Source organism: Dendrobates tinctorius, unplaced genomic scaffold, assembly GCF_039654945.1.
Source record: "Dendrobates tinctorius isolate UK_male_01 unplaced genomic scaffold, ASM3965494v1 ptg000015l, whole genome shotgun sequence".
Taxonomy (NCBI): domain Eukaryota; kingdom Metazoa; phylum Chordata; class Amphibia; order Anura; family Dendrobatidae; genus Dendrobates; species Dendrobates tinctorius.
Genome location: NW_027361683.1, coordinates 35,117,276 through 35,139,103, shown reverse-complemented (window position 1 = coordinate 35,139,103; position 21,828 = coordinate 35,117,276). Strand labels below are relative to the sequence as shown.

General features: G+C 41.0%; 1 long non-coding RNA gene across 2 annotated transcripts; it reads right to left on the bottom strand.

Moving 5' to 3' along the window:
- Nucleotides 1-2,223: 2,223 nt before the first annotated feature.
- LOC141074790 (uncharacterized) lies at nucleotides 2,224-15,373 on the bottom strand. 2 transcript variants are annotated; one of them, XR_012227208.1, is made up of 3 exons: nucleotides 15,076-15,373; nucleotides 14,906-15,003; nucleotides 2,224-3,118 (listed from the first exon to the last, which is right to left on the bottom strand). It is a non-coding gene; the product is annotated as an uncharacterized lncRNA (long non-coding RNA). The 2 variants fall into 2 exon arrangements; XR_012227209.1 differs by having other exon boundaries at nucleotides 14,906-14,966.
- Nucleotides 15,374-21,828: the final 6,455 nt, after the last annotated feature.

The following is a 21,828-nucleotide window of genomic DNA, read 5'->3' as shown; positions in this document are numbered from 1 at the left end:
CACTATATACAGAGCTCCTGTGTATAATGTGACTGGTGGTAATAACAGTGTTGTTAGCATTATGGTTTGTATTCATAATCAGTATTGTTGTATTCAGTCAGTATGTGGTGGTAATTTGTGGTCAGGTCACGGTGTGGCAGTATTTCTCCTTGTATGTGGTATTATTTGGTCCCTAATGCTGGTAATATGTCATATTATTCGGTCACTATGTGGTGGTAATATGTGGTCTGCTGATGGTGTGGCAGTATTTTTCCTTGTAAGTAGTATTATTCGGTCACTATGTGGTCTAGTCATGGTGTGGCGGTATTTGTCCCTTGTGTGTAGTATTATTCGGTCACTATGTGGTCTGGTCATGGTGTGGTGGTATTTTTCCCCTGTATGTGGTGGTATTGGTCTTGGTATAGGGGATTGTGTTGTGTATGGCGGTCATTTGTTCTCTTGATATTAATTAGGAGAAGATTCTTTATTTCCATTAGAGATTAAATACTTTGTCCACAGCTGCAGAGATGCACTTACAGGGGTTTCCTGTGGAAAAAAGTAATCACCTTTTCACAGGATAAGTGATAACCTATTGATTGGTGGGGGTCTGACTGCTGGGACCCATTTGGCAAAATGTGGAACTTTTCATCCCCATTAAATTGGAGTGGCATGTCTGACTTGACCGCTGATCCATTCATTCCCTCCGTGGCTGCACTTTTTTTCTAGAAGCCCCAAAGAGAATGAATGGAGCTGCGGTCAGACATCCCACCTGCCGCTCCATTTTAAAATGGGGATAAGTGCCCTATCAACGATAAAACTTTGCCATTCTTCCAATCGGTGCAGTTTCTAATGGTCGGACCTATCTGCTATCCTGTGGAGCCCATGGATCAGTGATAGCTTGTTTCAACCAAAGAACCCCATTAAAGTAAACTACCAAAATTATACATCCCAGTTATGGGGGCACACAGTAGATGTGCAGGAGCCGCCTATTTTTTACAGCCGATGCTTTTGTATAATGGGGATAATGACTGACAGATATTTGCATATAGCTGTATGGTGGGCCCCTAGAATTCATTACCCTGGTGGGCCCCAGACACACCAGTCTGACCCTGCACATATACATACTACAGCTACCACATATAAACAAATCTCACACCCAAGTATCACGCACACACATCACACACTCTCCTCTGTGGTGCAGGGGAGACTGATGTCCATATGGAGCTAATCAGCTTCTCCTGCTCACAGCACTGTCCCGGCACATCCTCAATCTCTCTTTATCTGCCGGGGAAACAGATCAGAGCAGGAGAAGCAGTCACCGAGATTACTAGAGCTACTTCCTATCTCTCCCTGGGAACACACAGGTAGGTATCCAGCGTGCTGACATTTCATTTTGATTGCTACTGGCTCTCTCCACTGTTCTCTGATGCTAGTACTGGCCATCGTCAGACAGAGAGAGGCAGTCGTCCTGTGCGCCCCGCGGCAGCCTTTTCAAACTTGTGACTAGGTCCTGTGTGTGCGCGCTCTCCTGCTTGCCGGCACTGACAAGGACCACAGCCACGCGCAAGCATGAATGGGGGCCGCCGCTGCCCTTGTCAGCACGTGCAACAAGATAGAGAGTGCGTGCAGAGGGCCTAGTCAGAAGTTTTAAAGGGCCGGCGGCCCATTTTGTATTTCAGAGCCACCGGGCATCTGCCTGCCTTGCCAATAAATATGGGGTCTATCACTATTTCTCCTTTTAAAAAACCCACAGACAGCAATTCCATTTTGGAAACTCTTCCGTGCCATCAACTTACAATATAGGCTAGCAAAACTATTTGTAGATTACAACACAGAGGTTATTCCAACCGTACCCTTAGAAAAACTGATGCAGCTGTAAAAAAAAAAAACCAGACAGAACCTATTATTAGATAAACCCAAAACTAACAACAATAATAAGTTTATTACTTTTCCACTGAATAAAGTTCCCAGTATACTGAAATTACTAACATCATACGCCGATGCTAAATGAAGACCCTAAACTTACTGATATTTTGAAAAAAACTGAAGTGCGCTTTGATGCTAAAAAAGCACCTACACTTGAGGATATTCTCTCACCCAGTTATTATTCCAATTAAGCATCCTCACATCAGCCTACCTGGTTATTTGCAAAAGGGTTTTTTCAGATGCGGACATACTCCCTGCAAAGCATGCTCACACGTAGTTCAAAACAAACAGAAATTGAAATCTATCACTACAAATAAAGAATTTTCTATCAATAGTTTTATAAATTGTAATACAACAGGCGTTATTTATATCATTAAATGTGAACAATGCAATATCCAATACACAGGTTGTACTACTGGACCACTGAAAAACCGCATAAGTCTGATGTGGTGAATATGAAAACTTGGCATACCAGCATTCTTTAAATATTTTTCCCAAATCTGTGAGCTCCCTAAAATTTTATGGCACAGAAAAAGTTTACAGACCAAAAAGGGGAGGTGACTTGAGGTGAAAATTGTTGAACCGTGAACCTTTTTGGATTTTTAAGTTACAGACCAGAGTTCCCCATGGTATGAAGTTATGACAAGATCTTATTTTACAATATGATTAAGTTTAAGCATTTTTTCTATTTGTGATGTTTTCTGTTTTTAGCTGTTAATACTTTCTTTTCATACTGTTTTCTTACATTTATGGTGAGTGTGTTTTTTATTGTTCTCCATAATTCTATGCATTACATTTTTTCGGCACTTCATAGAGTTAACTTTTCAGGTGTTCTTGTCACTTTCATTAGCTCACACCTATGTAGTATAATCTTGTGACCTAGATTACAAACCTGGTCAGTCCAGGGTGTTACATACATGATTAAGGCTCGTAGCTGAAATGCGTCGGTTGTTCATTTCAGATTGTGGTGTCCAGGATCCATGTCTTTTTTTATGCACTATTGTACTTAAGAAAATTTTTGATATCTTTTTAAATAAAAATTGTTTCACTGATTTCATTGCTGGAGATTTTTCCCCACCTTTTTCTCATTTGCTGACATCAGACTGAGACGGCTCCGGGCGATGTTACTTCATCCAGCAAGGTGCTGCAATATACGGTGAGCTGACTTTTCCCTGTGACTTTCCCTCTATTACTTTTTCTCTGTAGGCTTCTTCTGAAAAAAAAAAAAAAAAACGCATGAAGAAAAAAAAAGGATGAAGAAAAAAACACAGTTGTATTTTTAAGCGCAAAAAAAAGTGTTAAAAACTCTGCTTCATATCTGCCCCAAAATTGCATCAAATAAGCGGGAAAACGCATAAAATAAACGCAGCAAACTCGCATTAATCAGAGAAAATTGTTATTGCATTTTGTGTTGGGGACAAGTACAGAAAAAAAGCAGGAAGAACACAGGATTTCCGCTACATGTGAACACGGCCTCACCAATATAGTTCTACATTTTTTATAGGTTTAACCCCTTTCCAACATCGGGCTTAATAGTACGCCAATGTCAGACTCCCTCCCTTTGATGTGGGCACCTGCGGTGAGCCCATATCTTTCCCGGAACATGCCAGCTGTTTTGAACAGCTGACATGTGCCGACAATAGCAGCGGGTGGAATCGCAATCCACCCGCTGCTATTAACTAGATAAATGCTGCTGTCAAACGCTGACAGCGGCATTTAACAAGCGCTTCCGGCAAGTGCACCGGAAATACGCTCACCGGTAACCCACGTCACGTGATGGCGGGTCACCGGTGTATCGGCATGACAACCTGAGGTCTCCTGGAGACCTCTATGGTTGCCAGTGCCGGCTTGCTATGAGCGTCAACCAGTGGTCGGCGCTCATAGTAAGTGAGTAAATCTGCTATATAGGGGCAATCTGCTCATCGCCTCTATGTAGCAGAGCCAATCGGGTAGTGGCAGCTTCTAGTCTCCCATGGAGACTATTGAAGCATGCCAAAAGTAGAAAAAGTTCTTAAAAATATAAAATAAATATAAAAGTTCAAATCACCCTGATCGCTAAATGACGTAGCAAGAAAAATATTCAAAACACCAGAATTACGTTTTCTTGGTCGCCGCGACATTGTAGCTGCAACAAAATAGTATTATTAGAAACGTCAGCTCGGCATGCAAAACATAAGCCCTCACCCAACCCGAGATCACGAAAAATGGAGATGCTACGGGTCTCGGAAAATGTTGCAATTTCTTTTTTTAACGAAGTTTGGAATTTTGTTTCACCACTTAGATAAAAAGGAACCTAGACATGTTTGGTGTCTATGAACTCATAATGACCTGGAGAATCATAATGGTAGGTCAGTTTTAGCATTTAGTGAACCTAGTAAAAAAGCCAAACAGAAAACAAGTTTGGGATTGCACTTTTTTGCAATTTCACAGCACTTGGAATTTTTTCCTGCTTTCTAGTACACGATATGTAAAAAACAATTTTGTCGTTCAAAAGTAGAACTCGGCCCCAAAAAACAAGCCCTCACACGGCCAAAATTGATGGAAAGATAATCCAGCCCTTGCTCATTTTTATAAGAGTCAGCTTGTCAGCATTTTCAGTTGACAGGCGGATGCGCTTATCAGTTATAATTCCATCAGTGGCACTAAATATGCTAGCTGCAGGGCAGGCCAGGACCTCCAAGGCATATAAAGCCAGTTTATGCCACATGTCCAGCTTGGATACCCAATAATTATCAGGTACAGAGGAATCATGGAGGACGGCACGGTCAGCAAGGTACTCCCTCAGCATCTTCCAAAACTTTGCACTCCTTGTGAGAGTACCCGCGCCTCAGGGCCAGTGCCATGGGAGGGTCTGAGAAAAGTCTCCGAGAACATGGTGTGTGAGCTCGCCTCACCTCAAAGCCACCACCAGGTTCAGGCCATTGTCACACACGACCATTCCTGGCTGTAGGTTCAGCGGTGTCAGCAAAAGATCTATCTGTTCTTTCAGAGCTGTGCACACTCTTCAGAATTGTGCGGCTTGTCACCTAAGCATATTAGCTTCAGCACAGCTTGTTGCCGCTAGGCTGAGGCAGTGCTGCAGTGCTTCCAGCTTGTGACTGATGTGGTCATTTCAGAGATGGAGGCTGAGGAGGAGGAGGTGCAGGAGCTGTAGACTGTGGGGGCAACCTTGATTGACGTAGGGCCCGCAATCCTCGGTGTTGGGAGGACGTGTTCCATCCCAAGGTCCGACCGGGTCCTGGCTTCCACTATGTTAACCCAGTGTGCAGTCAGCAAAATGTACCGTCCCTGCCCAGAAGCACTTGTCCACGTGTCCGTGGTTAGATGGACTTCCCCAGTAACTGCCTTGTTGAGGGCATGGCTAATGTTGTGGGACACTTGCTTGTGTAATGCGTGGACAGCACACCGAGAGAAATAGTGGCGGCTGGGGACCGAGTACCGAGGGACAGCTGCCGCCATCAGGTTGCAGAAAGCTTCCGTCTCCACGAGATTAAAAGGCAAAATTTGGAGTGCAAGCAGACGAGAAATGTGTGAGTTTAGTAGTGTGGCCTGTGGGGCATTGGCTGTGTATTTGTGCTTGCGTTCCAAGGACTGGGTATGGACAACCTAACACTGCACTGGGACAAGGACGTGCTTGATGATGGTGCTAATTAAGTGTGTGCAATGACAGGTGCAGGGCAGGAGGCATCTCCACATGCATCATGGACAGGGGATTGGCTTTCACGCACAACAGCGGAAGAAGCAGTGGTGTAACCCGTAGACACTGTTCGTGGACCCTGGAGTTCGGCCCACAAAGTCGGATGCTTTGCTGCCATGTGCCTGATCATGCTGGGGGTGGTCAGGCTGGTAGTTTTGCTACCCCTGGTGATGCTGGCATGGCAGGTGGTGCAAATGGCCTTTTTGGGGTTATCGGCAGAGTCTTTAAAAAACAACCAGACTCGAGAAGACCTAACAGTTAGACTGGCAACTTCCGTTGTGTTGGTGTTACGGGGAATGGTTGCCTGCCTTCTGTCTGCGGCCACCACACTGCTTCTTCCTGCCTGTTGGGGTGCTATGACTCCCTCCCCCTGTGTGCTGCTGTCCTCACTGTGCATGTCCTCCTGCCAGCTTGGGTCAGTTACTATGTCATCAACCACCTCGTCTTCCCCTTCCGTACCCTGGTCCTCCTAATAATAATAATCTTTATTTATATAGCGCCAACATATTCCGCAGCGCTTTACAGTTGAACAGTTTCAAACACAACAGTCATAAGTAACAACGTTAACAATACAATAATTAAAGCGAAATAAGACGACCCTGCCTCCTCCTGACTTTCTGGCAATTGTGTCTCATCATCATCCACCTCTTGTGACACATTCCCACCTTCGCCTTCGTAAGACCGTGGCTGCTCAAATATTTGGACATCGCTACATGCCATCTCCTCTTGCCCCTCTTCAAGTGGGCCAGGTAAGAGTCCCCAATCTATAAATGGAAAAGTGAACAGCTACAGAGTGTCCAATTGTGGGATCAGTTGTCTCTGGGCACACGGCATGGTGGGTGGAAGGACGAACAGGGTGAGGAATATGTGGTCCAGACTCACGGCTACTTAGACTTGCAGTGTGGAAGACAGGTTGGTGGTGGAGGCAAAGTGGCTAAAAGCATTATCTGCTATACAACCAACAATCTTTTGACACTTCTCTGGGTTCAATAGTGGTGTTCTACTGCGGTCTCCTAGTAACTGGGACAGGAATGTCTGGCAAGAAGATGTGGGTGTTTGTTGTGGCACAATTTCAGCTTGACCTCGGCCTCTGCATGCACCATCACCATCACGTCCAGTTCCCTGTCCCTTGCAATCCGCCTTGCCCATTTTAAATGGAGGACAATATTTTGCACTGTCACTACAAATGACTGTTTAAAATAGCTGGACTATAGGTAGCAATTATTTTTGTCAGCAAACTTGTGTCCATAACTTGCATAAAACACTCCAACAAATTTTACAGTAGCCCAGAAATGGCAGAATTTTGGGCGCACTCAGATGTGATTGCTGTGACGGCCAAACCCCTGTTTAAAATACACACATGGTCAAAATTGTTGGTACCCTTTGTTTAATGACAGAAAAAACCCACAATGGTGACAGAAATAACTTGAATCTGACAAAAGCAATAACACATTAAAAAATCTATGAAAAAGAACAAATGAAAGTCAGACATTGCTTTTCAACCATGCTTCCACAGAATTTAAAAAAAAAATAAAACTCATGAAATAGGCCTGGGCAGAAATGATGGTACCCTTACCTTAATATTTTGTTGCACAACCTTTTGAGGCAATCAAACGATTCCTGTAACTGTCAGAGACTTCTGCACATCTTGACAGGTATTTTGGCCCACTCAAGAGCAAACTGCTCCAGTTATCTTGTGTTTGAAGGTTGCCTTTTCCAGACGGCATTTTTCAGCTCTTTCCAGAGATGCTCAATAGGATTTAGAATATAAACACATGGGCCATGCACACAGTGAACAAGTCTGTAGGAAAGTGTTCACACTACCAAAAGACCGAAACACAGAAAAACACAGATGCATTTAAAAACCTGACCATGTGTATAGTACCTATATGAGCAGGATTCAGAAAGGTAATGTCCAATGTGGACACGCTGTGGAAGACAGCTTATATGTGCATGGCCCACAAGGGAGGGGTGGAGACCTCCCTAATCTCGCAAAAACAAGAAACCAACTGAATATAAACACATGGGCCATACACACAGTGAACAAGTCTGTAGGACAGTGTTTACACCACCAAAAGACCGAAACACAGAAAAACCCAGTATAACAAACATATTCTGTTGTAAAAATGTAACAGTAAACAGCAAGTGCTAGTAAAATGATGATAATAAAACAGGGTATTTGGTTGTTACGTTTTTTGCAAAAAATGTATACTAAGCCACTCTACCAAACGTCAAGTATACCCATATCAGAGCAGTCCCTAACCAATGTATTTAAAAACCTGATCATTACCTTTCTGAATCCTGCACATATAGGTACTATACACATAGTCAGGTTTTTAAATACATACAACAGTTTTCCCACTCGACAGCACCTCTGCAGACACTGACCGGGTGGGAGAAATCTAGCATCCCCGGGGACATAAGATCCCAGCAATTATCTGCCCCCCAGAAAGGAGCAGAGAGCACAAGACAGAAATGAATCCCCCCTCCCATGCCTATATACCCATCACACATCCTCCATCCCATAGGCACATCTTCCCTCTTAAAGGGATCTCCGGTATGGAATTTAGGACAAATCCATCTAGCGCTTTGGTTTTGATGCCAGACTTCTATTAAAGGGATCATTGGTATGGAAGTCAGGGCAATTCCATCCAGCACTTTGGTTTTGACCTCAGGCCTCTCTTCAAGAGATCCCCAGTATGGAAGTTAGGACCTTTCCACTCAGCTCTGTGGTTCTGAATCTCAGGGTCTCCGAAAGGGATCATTAGCATGGAAGTTAGGGCAATTCCACTAAGCGCTATGGTTCTGACCCCATGTCTCTCTTAAAGGGATCTCTGGTATGGAAGTTAGGGCAAATCCCTCAGTGCTCTGATTCTGACCCCAGGCTTCTATTAAAGGGAATCTGTCACCCCTTTTTTCGAATTTGAGCTGCTGGCACCGCCATCAGGGGCTTATCTACAGCATTCTGTGGGACGATGTGGGATATTAGGGGTAGTAGTCCGGTAGCTCTGGCTGACGGGATGATGTGGGATATTATAGTAAATGTGGCTATGCGGAATGGGCAGGGCTCTACACTCCGCTTTATATATATATAGATACTAGCTGAAGAGCCCGGCGCTGCCCGGCCATAGTAACTAACTACGGTTAGTTATAACAAATTATAATGATTATATCTATATATATAAAGCTTAGTGTAGAGCCCCGCCCACTCCGCATAGCCACATTCACTATAATATCCCACATCATCCTCTCAGCCAGAGCTACCGGACTACTACCCCTAATATCCCACATCAGCCCGTCAAAGCCAGTAAAATAGAAACATGGTTCACTAAGATCCAAGGTTTTCTACTGATCAGGCTGATATTCTCACTTATCTGCCACCATAAATATCACAGTCATGCTTTTCTCCAATGGACAGTCACAAACCTTATACATTAGTACAGTAGAGAAACCTTCATACACATTTTCATGCACCATCAACTTGTAATTTTTCTGGCTGAGTTGCTCATGGATGTACAGCATCTGTATGCAGTATAGTATCATATTTAATGGGTTGTTATGGGAAAAGCATTACGTGTTATATGGGTATATTCAGGTGAATTATGGGGAAAGTAGCACTTTAAAAAAAACTCACAGCATCAGAGCACAGTAACACATCAATAATGCATAAAAGTGTCTGTGAGAAAATATTACATCCACATGACATTTAATATGTGCACTTTCCTACATTCATGCGTGTCACTTAATGTTACCACACGGGTGTGCTCCTTTCTGGGGGGAAAACAATGGCTGGAAGCTTATGTTCCCAGGGATGCTAGATTTCTCCCACCATGTCAGTGTCTGCTGAGGTGTTGTCAAGTGGGAAAACTTGCTCATAGCAACCAATCACAGCTCAGCTACTTTTAACCAGCTCTGGTGAAATGAGAGATGCTTAGTGATTGGTTGCAAGGCAAACTGTTGATCATAGCAACCAATCACAGCTGAGCTTCTTTTGAACAGCTCTGGTGAAATGAAAGATGCTTCATGATTGGTTGGTGATACACACATACATATATTCACTTTTATATATAGAGATAATCATTATAATTTGTTAGAACTAACTGTAGTTAGTCACTATGCCCGGGCAACGCCGGGCTCTTCAGCTAGTATATATATATATATATATATATATATATATATGTATATATATATGAGCCTGCACATATTCTTCTGATGAAGGAATCCATTTCCAAGAAGCACATCGGGGTGTGCGCGTCATTGGGACCTGGTGGACCTTAAAGGTATACACTTCCATTTTTTTCTTTTCATATTGGCACTTTAGCACTATGCACCTTGAATGCTGTATGGAGTCTCTGTTGCTCATTTTGACACAGCTGCACTTTATTCGTTTTCACTAGAAGCGGTCTCCCCTTCACTTTTTTGAGAATATTTAATTATAAACACTTGTTTATTTATTTAAAAAAATAAAATAAAAATTTCATTGAATCTTTGGAGGTACTTTGAATATTTTGAGTAATGTGCCCAGACATAATTTAATTTATTATGGTCCTGTCTCTCTTTTTTATCCTTGGGTCCGCCGTTTGCAATATTGATTTTATATACGTAGCATTCTATATATTTTTTCTATATTTTTTAATCTTGTATATCTTGTCCTGATACGTGCACATGTTTTAATTCAGTACTACTGTTGCTACCATTATTTAATAAAGGCATATATTTCATCTGTACATTCCTTGTCTGGACTTTCTTGGCCTTCCATTGTTTTGGGTGATCGTTTTTTTCCTTCATTCTGAGTGGGTTCTGCTCACTTACTAGAGCACCGGGGATGTTAACTTGATTTATATATAATCACTAATTTGATATGTTAATTATTATATGTGTATCAGTCCCATAGGTGTTACTGTTGTATTGATCTAATAGCCTCCTATATACAGTATGAACTCCCATATTGTTCTCTAAATACAGTATAAGCCTGCACATAGCCCCTATACACATTATGAGCCTACATATAGCCCCCATATACATTATGAGCCTTCACATAGCCTCCTATATACAGTGGTGACCAAAAGTTTAGCATTTTTTAAAAAGTATGATTACTTCTGGCTGGTGCTCTGTGGGCTTTAAATGATTGGCTTGGCCATTGCAGCAGGCAAACATTTCTCTTTCCTAACCAATTTTTGACTAAATTGGATGTGCGCTTAGGATCATTGTCTTGCTGGAATTTCCAGCCCGTCTACTTTGGCTTTACCATGTGGCAGCATTACATTCTCCAATATATCCTTATACATGGTAGCATTCATATTCCCATCAATTCTTTTCAGATGGCCAATGGTAGATGCAGAAAAGCAGGCCTAAACCATGACATTGTCACCACCATGTTTCACTGTAGGTGTTTGGTACCTTACATCATTATGTTTTCCACTTGGGCAGTATATATAATGCTTGCCATCTTTACCAGATTGAACTTGGATTCGGACCTTCCGGTTCTTTGTAGAGATAAAAGGCTTCTTGACTGGAACTCGCGCATTCAGCACTACTGCTCTTATTCGTCACAGCACAGTTTGGTGATTCACTTTAACCCCATATTCTTCATTCATTTCATGCCAAATCTGTACAGCACTTTTATGGACATCAGACACTGACTTTTTCTTAATAACCTGATCAACTTTGGGGGAAGTTTTCCATGGTCGTTCACTTCTATGACAAAATATGCAAAACATTTGGCCCAGCAAAAGTTGAAAACTAACACATAAAGGGATAAAACAATGTCAAACACTATTTTCATCCTTATAGCTGACAAACATTTGCTCCGGTTTGCTAAAATCACCAGGAAAATGGCATCACAACAGCCAGACAGAAGTAATCAAAATTAAAAAAAAAGTAAATCTTTTGGTCGCCACAGTATATTATGAGCCTGCACATAGCCTCCTATATACAGCTCTGGCAAAAATTAAGAGACCACTGCAAAATTTTCAGTTTGTCTGATTTTTCTCTTTATAGGTATATTATTGAGTAAAATGTAAATTGCTCTTTTATTCTATAAACTACTGACAACATGTCTCCGAATTTCCAAGCACTAAATTTTGTATTTATTTTCATAAAATGAGAAATGGTCAAAATAACAAAAAAAATGCAGTACTTGGAGACCTCAAATAATGTGAAGAAAACATAATCATTTAGAAACAGCAATACTTATGTTTTAACTCAGGAAGAGTTCAGAAATCAATATTTTGTGGAATAACCATGATTTTTAATCACAGCTTTCATGCGTCCGGACAAGCTTTCCACCTGTCTTTCACATTGCTTTTGGGTAACCTTATGTCACTCCTGGTACAAAAATTTAAGCAGTTCTTCTTTGATTGCTTGTGACTATCCATCTTCCTTTTGATAACATTCCAGAGGTTTTCAATGGGGTTCAGGTCTGGAGATTGGGCTGGCCATGACAGGGATCTGATGTGGTGGTCCTTCATCCACACATTAATTGACCTAGCTGTGTGGCATGGCGCATTGTCCTGCTGGAAAAAAAAGTCCTCAGAGATGGGGAACATTGCCTGAGGAGAGGGAATCAACTGTTTTTCCAGGATAACCTTGTACGCGGTTTGATTTACACGTCCTACACAAAGATTAGCCTGCTCAATTCCAGCCTGGCTGAAGTATCCCTAGATCATCACCAATCCACCACCAAATTTCACAGCAGACACTGTGCCTTGTACGCCTCTCCAGGTCTCCGTTTAACCATTAGATGACCAGGTGTTGGGCAAAGCTGAAAATTAGACTCATCAGAGAAGATTACTTTACTCCAGTCCTCTATGGTCCAATCTTTATGGTCTTTGGCAAACTTGAGCCTGGCTCTCCTTTGCTTCTCGTTGATGAAAGGCTTTTTTCTAGCTTTACATGACTTGAGCCCTGCCCCTAGGAGCATGTGATGAACTGTTCGTGCCGTGTACTTCACCCCAGCTGCTATTTGCCATTCCTTTTGTAGGTCACTTGATGTCATCCTGCAGTAGCTGAGTGACATTTGAATAAGTTGACGGTCATCCCGGTCAGTGGAGAGTCGTTTCCGCCTTCTGCCAATCTATAGCTTTCTTGTCCCCAATGTCTGCTGCTTGACCTTGTTGTAATGGACTGCCGTATTAGAAATTTTAAAGGATAGCGGCAATATGATGCCCACTGTATCCCTCTGCTAGTAAAGCCAGAATTGAGTCCTTCTTTTCCACACTAGACTTTTCTTTTTAACTCCTTTGGCATGGTTAAAAGTTATTTTTTCATTCCTATTACTTTAGGGATCTTACTAGCACTTGTTTTCCCATCCAGCTTGTCCTATTGCAAGAGGATTGTGAACACCACAGCAGGTTTTTTTTATACTTTTCTTCGTTAAATAAGATTTGGCTCAGGTGATCACCTAATCAGAAGCACATTAAGTAGAATGCGGTGCATTCTGGTTGGAATTCAACTTACACTGGAATGGAATGGCTGTCAGACATGTAGAGAAGCTGATTTTTTTTTTTTTAAACTGTGCAGTGGTCTCTTAATTTTTGCCAGAGCTGTATATCCCCTTAATGACCAGAGCTTTTTTCAATTTTTCGTTTTTCGCTCCCCTTCTTTCCAGAGCAATAACTTTTTTATTTTTCCATCAATATGGCCATGTGATGGCTTATTTCTGGCGGGACGAGTTGTACTTTTGATATCATTGGTTTTAACATGTCGTGTACTCGAAGACGGGAAAAAATTCCAATTGCGGTTAAATTGCATAAAAAAGTGCAATCCCACACTCGCTTTTTGTTTGGCATTTTCGCTAGGTTCAGTAAATGCTAAAACTGACCTGCCATTAGGATTCTTCAGGTCATTACAAGTTCATACACACCAAACATGTCTAGATTCTCTTTTATCTAAGTGGTGAAAAAAAATTCCAAAGTTTGCAAAAAAAAAATGCGTCATTTTCCCCGAGACCCGTAGCGTCTCCATTTTTCGTGATCTCGGGTCGGGTGAGTGCTTATTTTTTTTGCTTGTCAAGCTGATGCTTTTAATGATACTACTTTTGTGCAAATACGTTCTTTTGATCGCCCGTTATTGTATTTTGATGCAATGTCGCAGCGACCAAAAAAACGTAATTCTGGCGTTTTGATTTTTTTCTCGCTATGCCGTTTAGCGATCAGGTTAATCCTTTTTTTTTTATTGATAGATCAGGCTATTCTGAACACGGCGATACCAAATATGTGTAGGTTTGATTTTTTTTATTGTTTAATTTTGATTGGGGTGAAAAAGGGGTGATTTAAACTTTTGTATTTTTGTTTAAAAATATAAAAAATATGTTTTTGTTTTTTCTACTTTTGTCATGCTTCAATAGCCTCGATCGCCTCTGCTACATATAGGTGATGCATAGATCACCTCTATGTAGTAGAATTACAGCATTGCTATGAGAGCTGACCATAGGGTGGCGCCAATAGCAATCTGCCATCGACAACCATAGAGGTCTTGAGGAGATCTCAGGTTGTTATGGCAACGCGTCGCTGACCCCCGATCACGTGACGCAGGTCTTTGATGTGCTCATATCCGGCTGCGCCGGAAGCTCTAGTTAAATGCCCACTGTCAGCGTTTGACAGCGGGATTTAACAAGTTAATAGGAGTAGGCAGATCGCGATTCCGCACTCGCCTATTGCGGGCACATGTCAGCTGTTTAAAAAAGCTGACATGTCGCGGCTTTGAGGTGGGCTCACCCTCGGAGCACACCTCAAAGCGGGGGATATTGGTCGCTGACGTACTATCCCGTCAGCGGTCAGTAAGGGGATATTATCCCTCCCCTAAAACCAATGGGAACCTGTTGGTGGGGGGACCAAAATGTTTATGTTGCAAAATAGTCATACATGGTTGTAAGCAGTTCTCATCCATCAGCAGGGAAGAGAATTTTTCCATCAGCCAGTTCCTAAATTGTAATGCAAACAATCAGAGATTTTTGCATACAGATGTGGGTGCGCTGAAGAAATGGTAACAGCAGGTTCTCAAAAAATAACCTCAGCATTCAAAATGTGACAATTCCTGTAAAGTTGAGTAAAGTGAACATTTTAATTCACAGCCAACATATGGAAAACAGAAATATAACTCAAACGTTTTGGCATATAAACCTTTTCAAGGATATATTCATATATCGAACAACAATAAAGTAGGAGAAACTGGTATAACAAAATGACCATGTAATAGCAATAATACTGAGGAAAAATAAAAATTATTAATAATAATAAGGAATCACATCATTTAATAATAAAGTTATAGAAGGATAGGGAAAATGAAGGGAGGTCAGCTCACCAGTCTCAGTTGCGATCCATAATCCTCCTGCGCACGGCGTCACCTTGATCAGGGGCGTTGACTGAAGCAAAATAAAGGATAGAATCTCCAGCGCTGGACTTCAGTTAAAAATTCATCATTTATTATAAATTCTTAAAATCGGACAGAAAAAAGTATGAATAAGGACATACAGGCAGATGGGGTCTCTGGTGGTCTCCAACCAACGCGTTTCGACCTAGAGGGTCTTACTCATGGTTCACACTAGACCAGTACTGACAACTACAAATAATACAAAGACTGGTAAATCACAGGTGTTGGACAAAAGAATTAATGAAAATAGGGAGTATCCCTACCAGTTAACTCTTGCAAAACACTCAGCCTAATGTGGAGCTGAAATATACATTAACCCTTTTACCATTAGTAAATGAAATAATGTAAACAAAAACTTATCGGAAAAACAGGAAAAAATAAAAACTAATGAAAAGATATCATAAGAATAAAATGAATAGCAAAAAAAAAAAAAAAAAACCTTCATCAATTAATATAATGTTAATAAACAAAGTAACAATCACAAAAATTATCAGAATAGCCAGAATTAAATAGGACCAAGTAAAATGTACAGAAGAAAATATCAATCTAATTGCAATATTAAAACAAGTCGTTTGTTCAGACCTAATGGTACTCTTGTATTTAATTTAAAAATCCAGAAGGATTCACGATTTAATAATTTTCTCCTGAAATCACCTCCCCTAGTAGATCTATAGACTTTCTCTATTGCTATAATTTTGAGACTATCAGTTTTACCTCCATGAACAGTTTTACAATGATAAGAAACTGCTGAGATATTATAATTACTACTAGTAGCTTCTGACAAATGTTTCCTAATTCTCTTTTTAAGGGGTCCTATTGTGCAGCCTACATATTGTAGGTTACAAAAAACGCATTCAATAACATATATTACTCCTTCTGAATTACAATTTATGTGAGACTGAATAGGGTATGATATGCCAGTAACACTAGAAGTGAATCTGCTGGTTTTAACCACATAGTTGCAGACTTTACAGGGATGATGTCCACATTTGGAAAAGCCTTTATATGACAACCAAGTATTTTTAGTTCTCCTATTGCTGATAAAAAGACTGGGGGATAAGATATCGCTCAAAGCAGGAGCTTTCCTGGCTATGTATCGTATCTGGGTATTGTCCAGAATTTGACCAAGTTTATTATCATTGTGTAAAATAGGTAAATATTTTTTGACAATGTCCGTTATCTTATTGAATTGTGGACTGTACATGGTAGAAAAACTAACTATAGGACGGTCATGATTATTGCAGGAGGCCCGTGTGCGATTCTTTTTCTTACTAGCAGTAACTCCAGTGTGTACAAGGCTCAAAGGAGATTCATTCAGCAGGGTGTGTCTATCGATCCTGCTGACAATATTATCAGCTTTCCTTAGCATCCAATTAGCATATCCTCTGTCCTTAAGTGTAGAGAGGGTTTTGTTTGATTCTTTGGCAAATGTTATAGGTGAGCTGCAATTTCTTTTTAACCTAATTAATTCTCCCACTGGAATGTTTTTAACCACGTGCTTGGGGTGACAAGAATAAGCTTGTAAAATTGAGTTTGTATCTGTGGGTTTTCTGAAAGGAAAAACGCAGACCTTTTGGCTGTCAGGGTTCACAGACAAAGTCACATCCAGATAATTGATAGAAAAATCCGACACTGTAAATGTAAATGAAAGATTAAACTCGTTCATATTAATATAGCTAATGAAATCACTAATCCCTGAGATGTCTCCCTTCCAGATCAAAATCAGGTCATCTATAAAGCGACCATATAGTTGTATATTTTGTGAAAAGGGATTATTGTTACATAAGATATATTTCTCTTCCCAAACAGCTACTGTAATATTAGCTAAAGCTGGGGAACATTTACCCCCCATACTTACTCCTTGTTTTTGTAAGAAAAAAATTCCATCAAATGAAAAATAATTATGTGAGAGAAGAAAAGAGACTGCATCCACAATGAAAGATTGAATTTCTATCACATATGTGCTGTATTTGTCCAAAAAGAATGTGAGACTAGAGATAATCACATTGTGTGGTATGGACGGGTATAAACCCACCACATCACAAGTAATCCATGAATATTCTGGTGACCAATGATAATCATCCAGGGCAGAGATTAACATTTTGGTATCTCTGATATATCCTGGAAGATCAATAACCAAAGGTTGTAGATAGTGGTCAACCCAGCTCCTGCTTTGAGCGATATCTTATCCCCCAGTCTTTTTATCAGCAATAGGAGAACTAAAAATACTTGGTTGTCATATAAAGGCTTTTCCAAATGTGGACATCATCCCTGTAAAGTCTGCAACTATGTGGTTAAAACCAGCAGATTTACTTCCAGTGTTACTGGCATATCATACCCTATTCAGTCTCACATAAATTGTAATTCAGAAGGAGTAATATATGTTATTGAATGCGTTTTTTGTAACCTACAATATGTAGGCTGCACAATAGGACCCCTTAAAAAGAGAATTAGGAAACATTTGTCAGAAGCTACTAGCAACAATTATAATATCTCAGCAGTTTCTTATCATTGTAAAACTGTTCATGGAGGTAAAACTGATAGTCTCAAAATTATAGCAATAGAGAAAGTCTATATAGAATTAAATACAAGAGTACCATTAGGTCTGAACAAACGACTTGATTTAATATTGCAATTAGATTGATATTTTCTTCTGTACATTTTACTTAGTCCTATTTAATTCTGGCTATTCTGATAATTTTTGTGATTGTTACTTTGTTTATTAACATTATATTAATTGATGAAGGTTTTTTTTGCTATTCATTATATTCTTATGATATCTTTTCATTAGTTTTTATTTTTTCCGATAAGTTTTTGTTTACATTATTTCATTTACTAATGGTAAAAGGGTTAATGTATATTTCAGCTCCACATTAGGCTGAGTGCAAGAGTTAACTGGTAGGGATACTCCCTATTTTCATTAATTCTTTTGTCCAACACCTGTGATTTACCAGTCTTTGTATTATTTGTAGTTGTCAGTACTGGTCTAGTGTGAACCATGAGTAAGACCCTCTAGGTCGAAACGCGTTGGTTGGAGACCACCAGAGACCCCATCTGCCTGTATGTCCTTATTCATACTTTTTTCTGTCCGATTTTAAGAATTTATAATAAATGATGAATTTTTAACTGAAGTCCAGCGCTGGAGATTCTATCCTTTATTTAATAATAAAGGTACACAGAACAATCGTAATAATCATACTGTAGATCAGCTTGTTTGATATTCTTAATGTTGTCCACAATGCTTGCGTGAATAGTCTTCACAGAGGATGTTCCATCATAGGAAAAAACAACAGTATAATGAGTTATAATGGTATTGTCATACAGTTTGAACAGGATGTCAGACCAAAACTAGGGCTTCGAACAAAAACATTTTTTAATTATCATCATATTCCTCTTAGTGCAGGAGATCATACATTCCAAAGGAGGGAGATAGGTCAGGGGTGCATGGAAATACATACGGTACAGACCAAAGTTTGGACACACCTTCTCATTCAAAGAGTTTTCTTTATTTTCATGACTATTAAAATTGTAGATTCACTCTGAAGGCATCAAAACAATGAAGTAACACATGTGGAATTATATAATTAACAAAAAAGTGTGAAACAACTGAAAATATGTCTTATATTCTAGGTTCTTCAAAGTAGCCACCTTTTGATTACTGCTTTGCACACTCTTGGCATTCTCTTGATGAGCTTCAAGAGGTAGTCACCGGAAATGGTCTTCCAACAGTCTTGAAGCAGTTCCCAGAGATGCTTAGCACTTGTTGGCCCTTTTGCCTTCACTCTGTGGTCCAGCTCACCCCAAACCATCTCAATTGGGTTCAGGTCTGGTGACTGTGGAGGCCAGATCATCTGGCGTAGCACCCCTTCACTCTCCTTCTTGGTCAAATAGCCCTTACACAGCCTGGAGGTGTGTTTGGGGTCATTGTCCTGTTGAAAAATAAAAGATGGTCCAACTAAACGCAAACCGGATGGAATAGCATGCCGCTGCAAGATGCTGTGGTAGCCATGCTGGTTCAGTATGCCTGCAATTTTGAATAAATCCCCAACAGTGTCACCAGCAAAGCACCCCCACACCATCACACCTCCTCCTCCATGCTTCACGGTGGGAACCAGGCATGCAGAGTCCATCCGTTCACCTTTTCTGCGTCTCACAAAGACACTGTCGTTGGAACCAAAGATCTCAAATTTGGACTCATCAGACCAAAGCACAGATTTCCACTGGTCTAATGTCCATTCCTTGTGTTCTTTAGCCCAAACAAGTCTCTTCTGCTTGTTGCCTGTCCTTAGCAGTGATTTACTAGCAGCTATTTTACCATGAAGGCCTGCTGCACAAAGTGTCCTCGTAACAGTTGTTGTAGAGATGTGTCTGCTGCTAGAACTCTGTGTGGCATTGACCTGGTCTCTAATCTGAGCTGTTGTTAACCTGTGATTTCTGAGACTTGTGACTCGGATGAACTTATTCTCCGCAGCAGAGGTGACTCTTGGTCTTCCTTTCCTGGGGCGGTCCTCATGTGAGCCAGTTTCTTTGTAGCGCTTGATGGTTTTTGCCACTGTACTTGGGGACACTTTCAAAGTTTACCCAATTTTTCAGACTGACTGACCTTCATTTCTTATAAAGTAATGATGGCCACTCGTTTTTCTTTGCTTAGCTGCTTTTTTCTTGCCATAATATAAATTCTAACAGTCTATTCAGTAGCACTATCAGCTGTGTATCCACCAGACTTCTGCACAACACAACTGATGGTCCCAACCCCATTTGCCAGGCAAGAACTCCCACTTATTAAACCTAACAGGGCACACCTGTGAAGTGAAAACCATTTCTGGTGACTACCTCTTGAAGCTCATCAAGAGAATGCCAAGTGTGCAAGCAGTAATCAAAGCAAAAGGTGGCTACTCTGAAGAACCTAGCATATAAGACATATTTTCAGTTGTTTCACACTTTTTTGTTAATTATATAATTCCACATGTGGTAATTCATAGTTTTGATGCCTTCAGAGTGAATCTACAATTTTCATAGTCATGAAAATAAAGAAAACTCTTTGAATGAGGTGTGTCCAAACTTTTGGTCTGTACTGTATGTAAAAAAGTCTACGCAAGCACCTTGCGAGTTCTCGAATTAGAGAAAAGTGAAGAAACTGGATAATCCGGAAATAAACATCAAAAGGAAAAAGAAACTAAGTGAAGTAAATGAAATATGCTGAAAAGAGAGAGGACAGCACCTCCAAAAATCATACAATGATCTAATGCATCTCGGCAAAAATATATATAACTGAACATGAAGTTCTAAGTTTAACATTCTGAGCAGACTATATGAAGCCCACTGCCACGTCACGGCAAACCTCGTCGTGGATCCTATCGCCCTAATGGAGTGGAGCCATGCCCCGACCACCGCCACAGCGGCCACGCACCAGCAGAGAAGATGGCCCGAAGTCTCCTGACCGCGCTGCTCCACCAGCACAAAACCACAGCAACAATGGCCGCCACACAGCACCAACATCAAATGAAAGGAGTCTCCATCGCCCCAAGGAGCAGAGCCGTGCGCCGACCACCGCCACAGCGGCAATGCAGCAGTAGGGCAGACGGCATGGTGTCTCACAGCCCCCATGTTGCAAGACTGCGTCCCCATGACTCCAGACCGCTCCGCCACACCAGCACAAAACCACAGCAACAATTAATTTCCCCAGCGCAGGACACTCTGGTCTATTCTGGCATTAAAAGTGACTGCATTTTTGTTCTGCTTTCACAGGACAGCTGCAGCCTGTGATTGACTGGGGTCATCAGGTAACTTTGAGGGTTGGTCATTACAGAAAAATCCAATGGCAGAAGAACAGGGGGCATAATGATCAAGATTGCAGAGGTCGCAACTGGGCCTGTCTGGGTGGGGGCCTGTAGATGAAAGCAGAAACATTCAACTGAATGTGTGTCCTCGGCCCATCAGGTCTCTGTACGGCAACACTTGCTGCCTGCCAGTCCGAGGCCAGCAGCTGACGTCATTGTGTACGTAACTGGGGGAGCATGGAAGTGACATCATGCACTTGTCACTTTCACACTGAAGTCAGCTACAAGCTTCACAATAGGAAGCATTGGTGGGGGAGCAAATGGGAGGTGAATATTTATAGTTTAAATCAGTGAGTACACGATGGCCATACTACCACATGGATGACTATGGGCTGTGCATTGTACTTTATGGATGACTGTATGCTGGGCATTATACTTTATGGATGACTATGGGCTGTGTATTGTACTTTATGGATGACTATATGGTGCATTAGGGGCTGTGCACCTCCACAAGATATAATGCATAGCCCACAGTCCTCCATAAAGTATAATTCATCTCATAGTCATCCATATAGTATAATGCACAGCCCATAGTCCTCCATAAAGTATAATGCACAACCCATAGTCATCCATATAGTATAATGCATCTCATAGTCATCTACAAAGTATAATGCACAGTCTATATCTATGGTCCTTCATAAAGTATAATGCATAACCTATAGTCCTCTATAAAGTATAATGCAGAGCCCATATTCCTCCATAAAGTGTGCTGCCGTGGAGAAAAAAATTAAGGATGCCAATCCAATTTTAGGTGGTTTTATTCGTCAACATGTTTCTAAGTATACAAGTATAACTTCTTCATAAGGACAAACTGCAACGTTCATAAACCACAAATTTGGATGGGCGTCTTTCATTTTTTTTCTCCACGGCAGCGCAGAATAACCCATTTCTTTCTCTAGTTCTATCATTTTATCTCCTTGTGGGTCTGCAGCAGCTTTAAAGGGAACCTGTCACCAGGAATAACGCTGTTAACCTGCAGATATGGGGTTAATCTGCAGGCTAAGAGCATTATTA